This window comes from Columba livia, chromosome 4 (assembly GCF_036013475.1).
Source record: "Columba livia isolate bColLiv1 breed racing homer chromosome 4, bColLiv1.pat.W.v2, whole genome shotgun sequence".
NCBI lineage: Eukaryota > Metazoa > Chordata > Aves > Columbiformes > Columbidae > Columba > Columba livia.
In genome coordinates, this window is record NC_088605.1 from 77841496 (window position 1) to 77854008 (window position 12513).

At 65.2% G+C, this 12513-nt stretch overlaps 3 long non-coding RNA genes across 3 annotated transcripts; 1 reads left to right on the plus strand and 2 right to left on the minus strand.

The window, feature by feature from the left end:
• The first annotated feature begins 1357 nt into the window (after positions 1 to 1357).
• On the plus strand, positions 1358 to 5512 carry LOC135579427 (uncharacterized). The gene is made up of 2 exons (XR_010472494.1): positions 1358 to 1554; positions 5234 to 5512. It is a non-coding gene; the product is annotated as an uncharacterized LOC135579427 (long non-coding RNA).
• Positions 5189 to 6597, minus strand: LOC135579430 (uncharacterized). Its single transcript, XR_010472508.1, has 2 exons — positions 6093 to 6597; positions 5189 to 5409 (listed from the first exon to the last, which is right to left on the minus strand). It is a non-coding gene; the product is annotated as an uncharacterized LOC135579430 (long non-coding RNA).
• A 1274-nt stretch (positions 6598 to 7871) lies between these two features.
• On the minus strand, positions 7872 to 12478 carry LOC135579437 (uncharacterized). Its single transcript, XR_010472519.1, has 3 exons — positions 11816 to 12478; positions 8591 to 8758; positions 7872 to 8276 (listed from the first exon to the last, which is right to left on the minus strand). It is a non-coding gene; the product is annotated as an uncharacterized LOC135579437 (long non-coding RNA).
• Positions 12479 to 12513: the final 35 nt, after the last annotated feature.

Here is a 12513-nt window from a genome sequence, read left to right on the forward strand (position 1 = left end):
GTCCTTCCTGGGGCAGACGGGAGACGCCGCGGTCACCAACGACACCCCGAGCCGGCACCCGTGTGACGCGTTTGCCCGACACCACCGTCTGCTACCTGGGGTGAGCGGGCCAGACCGAATTCACAGCAGGACCCGACCCTCCCAGAAACATCCGTCCGCTCCAGCAGATGCGGGACGGGCAAACGTGACCCCCGGGTTTAATTTGAGCCTCTGTGCGAGCAGCGGGACTGAAGGAAGAAACAGTCACGGGATGAACTTATACCAAAAAGGAATTATTTTAGAAAGTGAACCACACTTTCCTACATCTTAACACACCGACCTCCGCCAAGCACAGCGCTACTGATTAAATTGTGGACGCAAAATCCCGCTTTTAACTCGCTGACGGCAAAACAACCTTGAACACGTCATCACCGCCGGTGTCCACCTGCCCCGGCTTAACTAGAAAAGCGCATGTACAATGCAACCGACGGGTTTTTGTCTCCAGTCTGTAACGCGGGCCGGTTCCCGAGCAGCCACACAACTGCTGTGCCCGCGGCTGCTCCAAGGGCCAGAGGGATGTTCTGGGTTCGGTTAATTACACGCACACAATCGCTTCAGAAGCTGAACCCGCCGGCCTCACCTGTTGTAGGAGCTGGTCGCTCTCCAGAGCTGGGAGGGCGAGTCGAAGGTCTGAGCGCTCCACAGCAGCTGCAGGTCGAACTGGATCCCTCCCAGCTGCTCCGGGGTCAGGAAAGCCGACCTGGCGTGGGGCAGGCTGTGGTGCTCCAGCACAAACAGCCCTGGGGCAGGACACGGGGGGACGGGTCAGGCAGCGCGGGGGGACTCCTCCCGGGAACAGGGACCCGTCCCGGCGCCGGTGATCTGGGAATGAGCGGGTCGGATGGGGAACCCGGGCTGCGGCAGAGCCGGGAGCTGACGGACCCTCGGCTGGGCGGGGAACGTGAGGAGGGACAGCGGGGACGGCGGGGGCTCTGCCCGCTGCGGCTTCGTGTTGTCCTGAGCGCTGGAGCGGGGCGACAGCGGGACCCCCCGGAGAGGAGCGGGGCACAGCGGGACCCCGCCGGGAACAGCGGGGCAGGGACGCCCCGAAGCCAGCGGGGAGGGACGGCCGGCCAGCCCTGCCCGCGGGGACTCTCTCCCTTCTCGGGGAGACACACAAGCCCGCGGGGGCCGGCGCGCCGGGCTCGCGGGGTCGGTCGGTGCCCCCCCCGCCGCCGGGGTTTGTCGGTGCTGGGCGGGCGGGCGCCGGGACCCCGCGGACAAGGTGCCGGACCCCTCTGGCCACGCCCCTGCGCCCCCAGCTCCGCCCCAGCGGAGCCTCCTCCCCCGGTTGGGGCGGGGCCCAGGACGCCTGCGCGGGGCGGGGCCGAGGAGTTGAGTCCCCTGGCGGCCGCCGTCCCCGTGTCATTGTGTTCGCGGCTCCGAGGCGAGCGGGTTAGTGCTGCGGTCGTGGTTGCGGCCCCGGGGGCAGCGGCGGCACCGCGGGCGGGGGGAGCGGCCCGGCCGTTCGGCGGGAGCTCGGAGCGGCGGAGGGGCCGAGTCCGCCCGCCGCAGGTGAGAGGCCCGACCGGCCCGGGGAGCGGCAGCAGCGGGGGCTCTCGGGGCGGAGGCGGGTGGGCAAGGGCAGCCGGTGCCCGGGCGGCTCCGCGGAGCAGCAGCCGCAGCCGCGGGGCTCGGGGCGCCGGGGGGGAATAAAGCCCGGAGGGCCGGAGCCCGGCGCCCCCCGTCCCCGCCCGAGCCGCCCGCGGCCACACGGGGCCGGGCCCGCTCCGCGGGTCCCCCCAGCCAGTTCTCAAGCACCGCCCGACACCGCCGGGGCTCCCGGCCCGGCCCCGACACCACACGCGGGGTTGGGGCTGTTGGGGTGCTTCGGGGGCTCCGCAGCTGGGCTGTGAGATGGAGAAGGAGCTGCGGGGGCTGCCGAGGGACAGGAGCTCCGTGGGGGTGCAGGGGCAGAGGCGAGGGGTGGGGCAGCCCAAAGCCGGGCTCCCCGGGCCGGGCTGGGGGCTCAGAGCCCCAGTCCCACGTCTCCAGGGCCTGAGAGCGGCTGGGGCTGCTGGGGGCTCAGCCCGGCTGGGAAGCAGAGCCCGAGGCGGGTGGGTTGGGGCTCAGCGCCCGGGGGGAGGCTGAGCTGTGCCCCGGCACCTCCAGCGAAGGGAGAGCCCGTCCTGCCCGTGGGGAGGAACAGAGCCCGAGTCTGCAGTTGGGGCTGGACAGCGGGTGCGTTTGGCCAGAGGGAGGGCTCAGGGACAGAGACTAAGCTGTGAATTGGGGGCTCACAGAAAAGAGACTAAGTCGTGAATTTGGGTCCCAAACAGAGGACTAAAATTATGAGTTTGGGGCTCACAAACCAGAGACTAAGTCGTGAATTGGGGGGGCTCACAAACAGAGAGGAAATCGTGAACTGGGGTCACAAACAGAGACTAAGTTGTGAATTGGGGGGGGTCACAAACAGACTAAGTCCTAATTTGAGTCACAGAGACCTAAGTCATGAATCTGGGGCTCAGAGATTACGTTGTGCGTTGGGGGGCTCACCACAAAGAGGACTAAGTCAGGAACTGGAGAGCTCTCAAACGGAGACTAAGTTCTGAACTGGGTTCACAGAGACTAAGTCGTGAATTGTGGGGCCCACAGCAAAGAGACTAAATGGTGAATCTGGGTCCCAAACAGAGACTAAGTTGTGAATTGCTGGGCTCACAAACCAGAGAGGAACTCGTGAACTGGGGTCACAAACAGAGACTAAGTCATGAATCTGGGTCACAGAGACTAAGTTGTGAATCTGGGTCACAGAGACTAAGTTGTGAATTGGGGGGGCTCACAAAAAAGAGACTAAGTCGGGAATCACAGAGCTCACAAACAGAGACTAAGTCGTGAATTGGGGGGGTCACAAACAGAGACTAAGTCGGGAATTTAGGGGGCTCACAAACAGACTAAGTGATGAATCTGGGGTGCAGAGATTAAGTTGTACATTGTGGGGCTCACCAAAAAGAGACTAAGTCGGGAATCACAGAGCTCACAAACAGAGACTAAGTCAGGAGTTGAGGGGGCTCACAAACAGAGACTAAGTCAGGAATTGAGGGGGCTCACAAACAGACTAAGTCATGAATCTGGGTCACAGAGACTAAGTCGTGAATTGGGGGGCTCACAAACAGAGGACTAAGTGGTGGCTGTGGGTCACAGAGGCTGGTTCACGTGCCTGTGGCTGACAAGCAGGCTCATGTGGCCTGTGAAGGGCTGGACACAAAGTGCTGTGTGTGGAAGGGCTGGAGCCCGTGTTGCTGGGGCAGTTCTGGGGCTGGAGGAGGAGGCTCAGTCCCCTGTTCCTGTGGTTCAACGAGGCTCATGTGGCCACTGATGGGGCAGACACCAAGCCCTGTGTTTTGGGGGCTTGAAACGCGGCTCATTTGGCCGGTTTTGTTGCGGGCTCAGCCCGGAGCCCCCGGTGTGTCCGGGGCGGGTGCAGCCCCCTCGGGGCAGGGCCCGAAGGGCTGTGAGAGTCCAGACGTCCCTTCACTTCCCCCTTCCGGTCGGTGTTCGGGGGCCCCGAGCTGCGCGGCGGGTCCGGGCCAGACGGTGCCGGGGCAGCCCCGGGGCCGCCGGGGGCTCCAGCCTTCCCGGGTGTCCCCGCCAGCCCGGCCCGGCAGCAGCCGCGGGGGAACGCGGGACTTGAGCTCCGGAGCTCCGGCAGCTCCCGGCTCGGTTCCAGCGCTGCTGCTGCTGCTCCTGCCCGCCGGGACGGGGCCGGGGAGGCCGGACTCGGGGCTCCGGGAGCTCGGGGGAGCGGAACCCTCCGGCCCCGGCCGCCCGGGAAGCGGCGGACACCGGGGCCGGGACTCCCGGGCCGACAGCGGTCCCGGCAGGGCCGCAGCCCCGGTTCCCGCGAGCCCCGTCCCCGGTTCCAGCTCAGCCCAAGCTCACCGCCCCCGGGCCGGGGCTGCAGCGCCGCGTCCCGCTCGCTGGTTCCCCCGGAGCGCCCGGTCCGTTACCAGCGTCCGCCTGGAGCGGAGCCGCCGCGGCTCTGCCGGAAGAAGAGGCGGCGCCTGCGCGGGGCGGGCCGGAAATGCAGCGCACCTGGGCGGGGCGGGGCCAGCGCAGGTGTGAGGGGCGGGGCCTGGTGGCGCATGCGCGGGGGGCGGGCCCAGCGCAGGTGTGAGGGGCGGGGCCTGGGGTATTTAAGGCGCGCGGCGGCGTCGGTTCCGGTTTCTCGGTGCGTGCGGGGGCGGCAGCGGCCGGTCCGGGCTCTCCCGGCGGGGCCCAGGTGAGGTGCGGGGAGCTCGGCCCGGGCGCGGCCGCGCCGGGGGTCGGGGCTGGGAGCGCGGGGCCGGGCAGCGGGGAAGGGGCCGCGGCCCCGGGGGCTCTCGGGGCGGAGGGTGAGGCGGGTGGGCAAGGGCAGCCGGTGCCCGGGCGGCTCCGCGGAGCAGCAGCCGCAGCCGCGGGGCTCGGGGGCGCCGGGGGGAATAAAGCCCGGAGGGCCGGAGCCGGCGCCCCCCGTCCCCGCCCGAGCCGCCCGCGGCCACACGGGGCCGGGCCCGCTCCGCGGGTCCCCCCAGCCAGTTCTCAAGCACCGCCCGACACCGCCGGGGCTCCCGACACCACACGCGGGGTTGGGTTTCGCTGGGGCTGTGGGGTCCGCGGGTGCTTGTGCAACTGGAGCCCCGAGGCCCGGTGCTGGGGTTCAGCAGCCCCGAGGCACCCGGGGCATTTCCCAGCCCTGAGAACGGAGCCTGAGCTGCGTTCTCGGGGCTGGGAAAGGGGCTCCTGGGGCCGAGGCCTGGGCTTTGGGCTCAGGAACAGAGACCCAGTCGCTGTTCCTGGGCTCAAACCAGGGGCCGGGTTGGCCCCTTGGGCAGGGGCTGGTGGGGCGCTGGGCAGGGGGAGGGGGGGTGGGCACAAGTGGGAGGCTGGGGGGGGGGGGGGGCCAGGGAGGGGGGGTGGGCACAAGTGGGAGGTTGAGGGGGGGAGGGGGGGGGGGCCAGGGAGGGGGGTGGGCACAAGTGGGAGGTTGGGGAGGAGTAGGGGGGGGGCCAGGCAGGGGGACCCCCTCCGGAGGGGGGGGTCCGGACGCCCTGGCCCCCAAACGCTCGACGCCGGCATGCACCAGGCCGTTTCAGGTGTTCGACTTAGTTTCTGGCGCGAAAAGTGGTTTTCCCCCCTTTTTTTATTCAAGGACTGTTCAACCACTGGACTGTTATTAGATAATTGGTTCATATTTATTCATGTGTCATATTCCTAGGCAGCTTGTGACAGTGATTGATTTACGATCTGGCCCAAGGCCAAGCTCAATGGAACAAGCACAAGCTGAAATGAGCTGAACTGGAGCTGGAGCTGCAGAACAACTGGAACCAGAAGCAGCTGCAGAGGGAGCTGGAACCGCAAACAGGCTTGAAGCTGCACAGGCTGGAGCTGGAGCTGAAAGAAACCAGAGAGAGAAACTGGAACCAGAACTCACCTTCATGTGAAACACAAAAGGCACAAACACAAAGGGAATAATAAACGGTGCACAGCAAATAAAGTGGGGTACACACCCAATAACAGAGGCACAGGCACAAGCCCAATAAAAAGGGGTCACTCCCAATAGAACAGGTGCACACACCAACTAATATGGGGGCAACAAAACCAACAGGTGCAGAAACCAGAAAGCAACAGCTGAACCAACTCCAACACAACAGGTGCAGAAACCCAGACACAATGGGTGCACAATCCAGCAACAAAAGAGGCACAAACCAAAAACCAAAGGTGCAGACCCCCAAAGCACAGCCCCCCTAAGGACAGAACGGGTTGCAGAACCCCACAAACGGGGACACACGCGGCCCCCCAGGCCGAGCCGGAGCAGAAACCCCCGCGGCCAAACCCCCCGGCCCCACCAGCCCAGCGGGGCCAGCGGCTCTGGCCGGACCCCCCCAGCGCCAACACCCCAACCCCCCCCAGCCCGCCCGGCCCGGCTCAGAACCGCGGGGCCCCCCCTGCACCCCCAGCAGCCTCCAGCCCCGGGGAGCCCTGCCGGGGGACGGGACCGCCCTCCCCGGCCTGCAGCAGGACGAGGGGCGAAGCCCCGAGCACAGACCCGCTCCCCGAGCCCCCGGGACACTCACCGGGCACGTCCTCGCCGCCTCGGGGCCGTCGGGACCAAAGGGGCTCCGGTCCGAGCCCGGCTCCGCGCAGGGCCCAGAGCCGCCCCGCGGCCCCCGCCGAGTGGAAGCCAGCTCCCCCGGCAGCAGCTGCCCCGGGCCCGGCAGAGCCCGCACCGGCACCCGCTCCCGCCGGCCCCCCTCCCGCCTCTGCGCGTGCGCCCGCCGGAGCGGCGCCCCCCGCCGGCCCGGGGAGCTTTTGAAGCCTCGGGGGCCGCCCGTCACGTGACCGCTGGTCCGGGCGCGGCTTGGCCCCGCCCCTCTCGGCCCCGCCCCTCTCTCCCGCACAGTGGCGCCGCCTGGCGGACACAGCGCGGCACTGCAGAGCGCAGTGGGCGGCACCGCAGCCCCCGGTACCGGTGACACCTTCCCGTGTCCCATTCACCTGGCGGCGAGAACCCGGGTCCCCGCATCGGGGAGGGGGGGGCAAGGTGTCTGGGAACAGTCGCTGGTGTGGGATGGCCGGGGGAGCTCAGGGCACGGCTCGGCCTGACCCCCCCGCCCCGGGCTGGGGGACGAGAGGGACCCGTAAGGACCACGGCGACATGCGGCCACTTTCCACCACCCTTTATTGAGGCCATTGTAGGTTTTAACCCTTGCCCGCCGCTGCCTCTGTCCGGACCTGCCCGCAGGCACCTGGAGCTCCTGCGGAGAGAGGGGACGAGTTCAGGCTCAGCAGCCGCCCCCCAACCGGGGGTGTCCCCTCCCCCAGGCTCAGCCGCCCCCCGGCCCCACGCACCTTCACGCCCGTCCGTGTCCAGCACGTCCTCGCTGCGGGCTCGGCTGCGCTGCCGTGAAACAACCGAGGCACCAACACCAACCAGACACACAGGGGAACGCACCGAACAAACGCGGCACCAGCACCGACCCAATGAGAACCGCCACCGCGTCCCCGCGGCGGGCTCAGCTGCGCTCGGGGCGCGGCCGAGCGGGTTGGCCACGCCCCCTCTTCTCTCGGTTCCGCCCCTCTCACTCGGTCCCGCCCCCCCCCCAGCCCGGGATGGCGCCGCCTGGCGGACACCGCGCGGCCCTGCAGAGCGCAGCGCCATCTCGTGTCCGTTCGGCGGCACCGCAGCCGGGGCAGGGACAGCGGGGCCGGGACTGTCACACGGGGGACTCACACGGGAGCGACCCCCGGGCAGCCCCGGTTCGTGCTCCCGCTTCACTCTCCCCCTCCTGGGACAACCACTGGCGCTGCCGCCCCCGCCCCAAAACGAACCTCCCAGCCCCGAGCCCCCAGCCCCAGCGCTGCACTTGGGCTTTCTGGACGCTTCTGCCGCATTTTCTGCAGAAAGCGCCGCGTCCCGGGTGTTAAACGGGGGTTTCCCGGGGCTGCTGAGAGCTCCCAAAGCCCTGGGGTCGCTGCCGGAGCCGCTCCGCCCTCCCCAGAGCATAAAAACAACAGCACAACTTTTCTTACCTTTTTATAAAGTCGTCTATTTTTTTCACAATTCATGAAAGGCGTTTCTCACCAACACAAAGCAGGTGCTGCGTTAACTTCCGTCCGTCCTGCAGAGCGTTCTGCGCTTTGACTCCCCCGTTCAGCCGCTGCCCTTCACTGGCTCCTGCAAACACCAACAGAGCAGCTCGGGTGGTTTGGGAGCCCCCGCAATGGGGGTCATCACCAAGTGGGGTGTTCAGCCTTCTCATCTGTCTTTGCAACTGCAGTAATCAACTCAGGAACGTTCATAAACTGGTGCTAAGGAGCTCCTTTCCCGACTGCTTCAAAGAACAAAACCACCTTCATCACCACAATAAATTCCTCACCTCTCTTTCCCGTGCTAGAGTTTGTTTGGTACCTGGCTCCGCTGTTCATTTACGGTACAACAGACACAGTCCACTGGGGGACAAATACGGCCCGTCTGGGGAAATCGGGATATAAAATCCTGCCAGAGCCTCGCAACGCTCGACACGGTGGTTCTGTGGGCAGCGGAACGCTTACCAAGAGCAGGAATCGGTGCTTCAGGTGCTTGTTGGGCTGGATGCAGCCGTACCGGGGCCCCTCGTTATAGACGGTGCCGGTCGGGTCGAAGAAAGGCACGTGCCCGTCCTTGCCCGTGCACAGATAGACCTTTTCCAGCTGCAGCTCGTAGGCGGCGTTCAGGTTCTGTCCGGGGTTCCAGAGCACGCGGCCGTAAAGGATTTGCCCTGAGGAGGCGGGAGAAACACGGTCGGGTTAAATTCTCCAGAAAACAACAGAACGGAATGAACAAGAGGAGCCTCGGAGAGCCAAATGCAGCGAGCCACGCGCGGTTCTGGTTCTGCAGGGCTGGGTTTGCGTGTGCAGGCGGCAGAACGCCGTGCAGAGCACGTTCATTGTCCTGGTCACGCTATCCCAGGGCTGGAAAAGAGGCAAAGCCCAGGCTGGGTTCAGCCCTCTCTCTCGCAGGCGAGGATGCTGGGGAGACAGAGACGTCGGGTACGAGGGGAACAGGTAACAAGGAACAATACGGAACTCCCACCCTTTGAAAAAGCCCCTTTGTAATCCATTTCTGCCAGGGACATTCCGGGTTTGGTGGCATCCATCAGAAACACCTTCTCGTTGTTGCAGAGCTGGAACTCCGTGTTCAGGGAGCAGACGACAGGAACCGGGGCGGTTTGTCTGCTGGAAGGCGATGGGGATCAAGAACCTGACACGGGCACAGAAAGAGGCAAAGGGAGAGGTTGGGGCTGCCCGCGCCCCGAGTGCCCGCGCTGCTTTCCCTCCGCTCCCTCTGCTTCAGCGCCGCTGGTCCAGCCGCCCGTGGGCCGTGGCGCTCAGCCCCCGCCCCTTCCCGCTGCCGTCACCGCCGTCACACGGGACCACAACACCCCGAGCGGGCTGGGACCGTCCTGCCGGACGGTGGCGAGTCCTTACCGCTCAGGAGCGTGGGCCGTGCAGGGCAGGGGCTTGTCGCCGGGCTCTGCCCAGGCCTGCGTGGGCTGCACGGTGCAGGGGATCAAGAGTCACAGCATCCCAGAGTGTCAGGGACTGGAAGGGCCCTGGAAGCTCACCCAGTGCAATCCCCCCATGGAGCAGGAACACCCAGATGAGGTTACACAGGAAGGTGTCCAGGCGGGTTGGAATGTCTGCACAGAAGGAGACTCCACAACCCCCTGGGCAGCCTGGGCCAGGCTCTGCCACCCTCACCAGGAACAAGTTTCTTCTCAAATTTAACTGGAACCTCCTGTGTTCCAGTTTGCACCCATTGTCCCTTGTCCTGTCACTGGTTGTCACCAGAAGAGCCTGGCTCCATCCTCCTGACACTCCCCCTTTCCATATTGATCCCCATGAATGAGTCCCCCCTCAGTGTCCTCTTGTCCAGCTCCAGAGCCCCAGCTCCCTCAGCCTTTCTCACACGGGAGATGCTCACTCCCTCCAGCATCTTGGTGGCTGCGCTGGACTCTCTCCAGCAGTTCCCTGTCCTGCTGGACTGAGGGGCCACAGCTGGGCACAATAATCCAGGTGTGGTCTCCCCAGGGCAGAGCAGAGGGGCAGGAGAACCTCTCTGACCTAGAGAACCTCTCTGACCTACTGACCACCCCCTTCTAACCCACCCCAGGTACCATCGGCTTCCTGGTCACAAGGGCCCAGTGCTGGCTCATGGTCACCCTGCTGTCCCCAGGACCCCCAGGTCCCTTTCCCCTACGCTGCTCTCTAATAGGTCATTCCCCAACTTAACACTTGAACCTGGGGTTGTTCCTGCCCACATTCAAGACTCTACACTCGCACTTGTTATATTTCATTACATTTTTCCCTGCCCAGCTCTCCAGCCTGTCCAGGTCTCTGATGGCAGCACAGCTTCCAGTGTCACCACTGCTCCCGGCTCGGTGTCATCAGCAAACTTGCTGACAGTCACTCTGTTCCCTCGTCCAAATCATTGATGAATATATTGAACAGTCCCGGCCCCAGCACTGCCCCCTGAGGCACTGCACTGGATACAGGCTTCAGCTGGACTCTGCCCCATTGACCACGACTCTCTGGCTTCTTCCCTTCAGCCAGTTCCCAGTCCACCTCACCGCCCGCTCATCCAGACCGCACTCCCTCAAGGAGGGACAAGTCGTTCCATCAGTTTCCCAGGGATGGAGGTGAGGCTGACCGGTCTGGAGTCACCCGGGTCCTCCTTCTTGCCCTTTCTGAAGACTGGAGTGACATTTGCTTTCCTCCAGCCCTCAGGCACCTCTCCCGCTTCCCAAGACTCGGCAAAGATGATGGAGAGCGGTCCAGCAATGGCCTCAGGCAGCTCCCTCAGCACCCGCGGGTGCATCCCGTCCGGACCTCTGGATTTATGCATGACTGCCAGCTGCTCCCTAAGCCGGTCCTCATCAACCAGGCAGACTGCTCCACTGTCCTGCCCTCCTCTGGGGCCTCAGCGGTGCGGGATCCTCAGGACAGCCGCCGGCAGGGCAGGCAGAGACAGAGAAGCATTCAGTAACTCTGCCTTCTCTGGATCTTCTGTCACCAGGGCACCCACCCCGTTCCTCAGTGGGCCTACATTGCCTCTGCTGTCAGTTTTATCTGCTACCCATTGGAAAAAGCTCTTCCTGTTGTCCTTGACCCCTCTCGCCAGGTGTAATTCTAAGGAGGCCTCAGCTTTCCTAGTTGCCTCCCTACGCCCTCTGACAACAGCCTGACGTTCTCCCCAAGTGGCCAGCCCCTCCTTCCATGATCTAGAAACTCTTCTCTTCCACTTGAGCTTACCCAGCAGTTCCTGTTTAGCCACGCAGGGCTCCTGGCTCCCTTCCTTGGCTTCCTACGTGTCGGGACGCTCGCATCTTGCGCCCGGTAGAAACAGTCCCTGAACACTAACCAACTATCTTGGGCCCCTTTACCTTCAAGCAGACTTGCCCCTGGGATTTCCCCCAGCGATTGCCTGAAAAGGCCAAAGTTTGCCTTGCTGAAATCCAGGGTTGCAATTCTGCTTCTGTCCTGCTCCGGCCACACGAGATCCTGAACTCCACCATCTCATGGGCGCTGCAGCCAAGGCAGCCCTCAACCTTTACCGCTTCATCCAGCCCCTCCCTGTTAGTGAGGATGCGGTCTGGCAGTGCGCCTCTTCTAGAAGAGATGCTGTGCTCGCCGGAGTAGTCCTTCCTGGGGCAGACGGGAGACGCCGCGGTCACCAACGACACCCCGAGCCGGCACCCGTGTGACGCGTTTGCCCGACACCACCGTCTGCTACCTGGGGTGAGCGGGCCAGACCGAATTCACAGCAGGACCCGACCCTCCCAGAAACATCCGTCCGCTCCAGCAGATGCGGGACGGGCAAACGTGACCCCCGGGTTTAATTTGAGCCTCTGTGCGAGCAGCGGGACTGAAGGAAGAAACAGTCACGGGATGAACTTATACCAAAAAGGAATTATTTTAGAAAGTGAACCACACTTTCCTACAGCTTAACACACCGACCTCCGCCAAGCACAGCGCTACTGATTAAATTGTGGACGCAAAATCCCGCTTTTAACTCGCTGACGGCAAAACAACCTTGAACACGTCATCACCGCCGGTGTCCACCTACCCCGGCTTAACTAGAAAAGCGCATGTACAATGCAACCGACGGGTTTTTGTCTCCCAGTCTGTAACGCGGGCCGGTTCCCGAGCAGCCACACAACTGCTGTGCCCGCGGCTGCTCCAAGGGCCAGAGGGATGTTCTGGGTTCGGTTAATTACACGCACACAATCGCTTCAGAAGCTGAACCCGCCGGCCTCACCTGTTGTAGGAGCTGGTCGCTCTCCAGAGCTGGGAGGGCGAGTCGAAGGTCTGAGCGCTCCACAGCAGCTGCAGGTCGAACTGGATCCCTCCCAGCTGCTCCGGGGTCAGGAAAGCCGACCTGGCGTGGGGCAGGCTGTGGTGCTCCAGCACAAACAGCCCTGGGGCAGGACACGGGGGGACGGGTCAGGCAGCGCGGGGGGACTCCTCCCGCGAACAGGGACCCGTCCCGGCGCCGGTGATCCGGGAATGAGCGGGTCGGATGGGGAACCCGGGCTGCGGCAGAGCCGGGAGCTGACGGACCCTCGGCTGGGCGGGGAACGTGAGGAGGGACAGCGGGGACGGCCGGGGGCTCTGCCCGCTCCGGCTTCGTGTTGTCCTGAGCGCTGGAGCGGGGCGACAGCGGGACCCCCCGGAGAGGAGCGGGGCACAGCGGGACCCCGCCGGGAACAGCGGGGCAGGGACGCCCCGAAGCCAGCGGGGAGGGACGGCCGGCCAGCCCTGCCCGCGGGGACTCTCTCCCTTCTCGGGGAGACACACAAGCCCGCGGGGGCCGGCGCGCCGGGCTCGCGGGGTCGGTCGGTGCCCCCCCCGCCGCCGGGGTTTGTCGGTGCTGGGCGGGCGGGCGCCGGGACCCCGCGGACAAGGTGCCGGACCCCTCTGGCCACGCCCCTGCGCCCCCAGCTCCGCCCCAGCGGA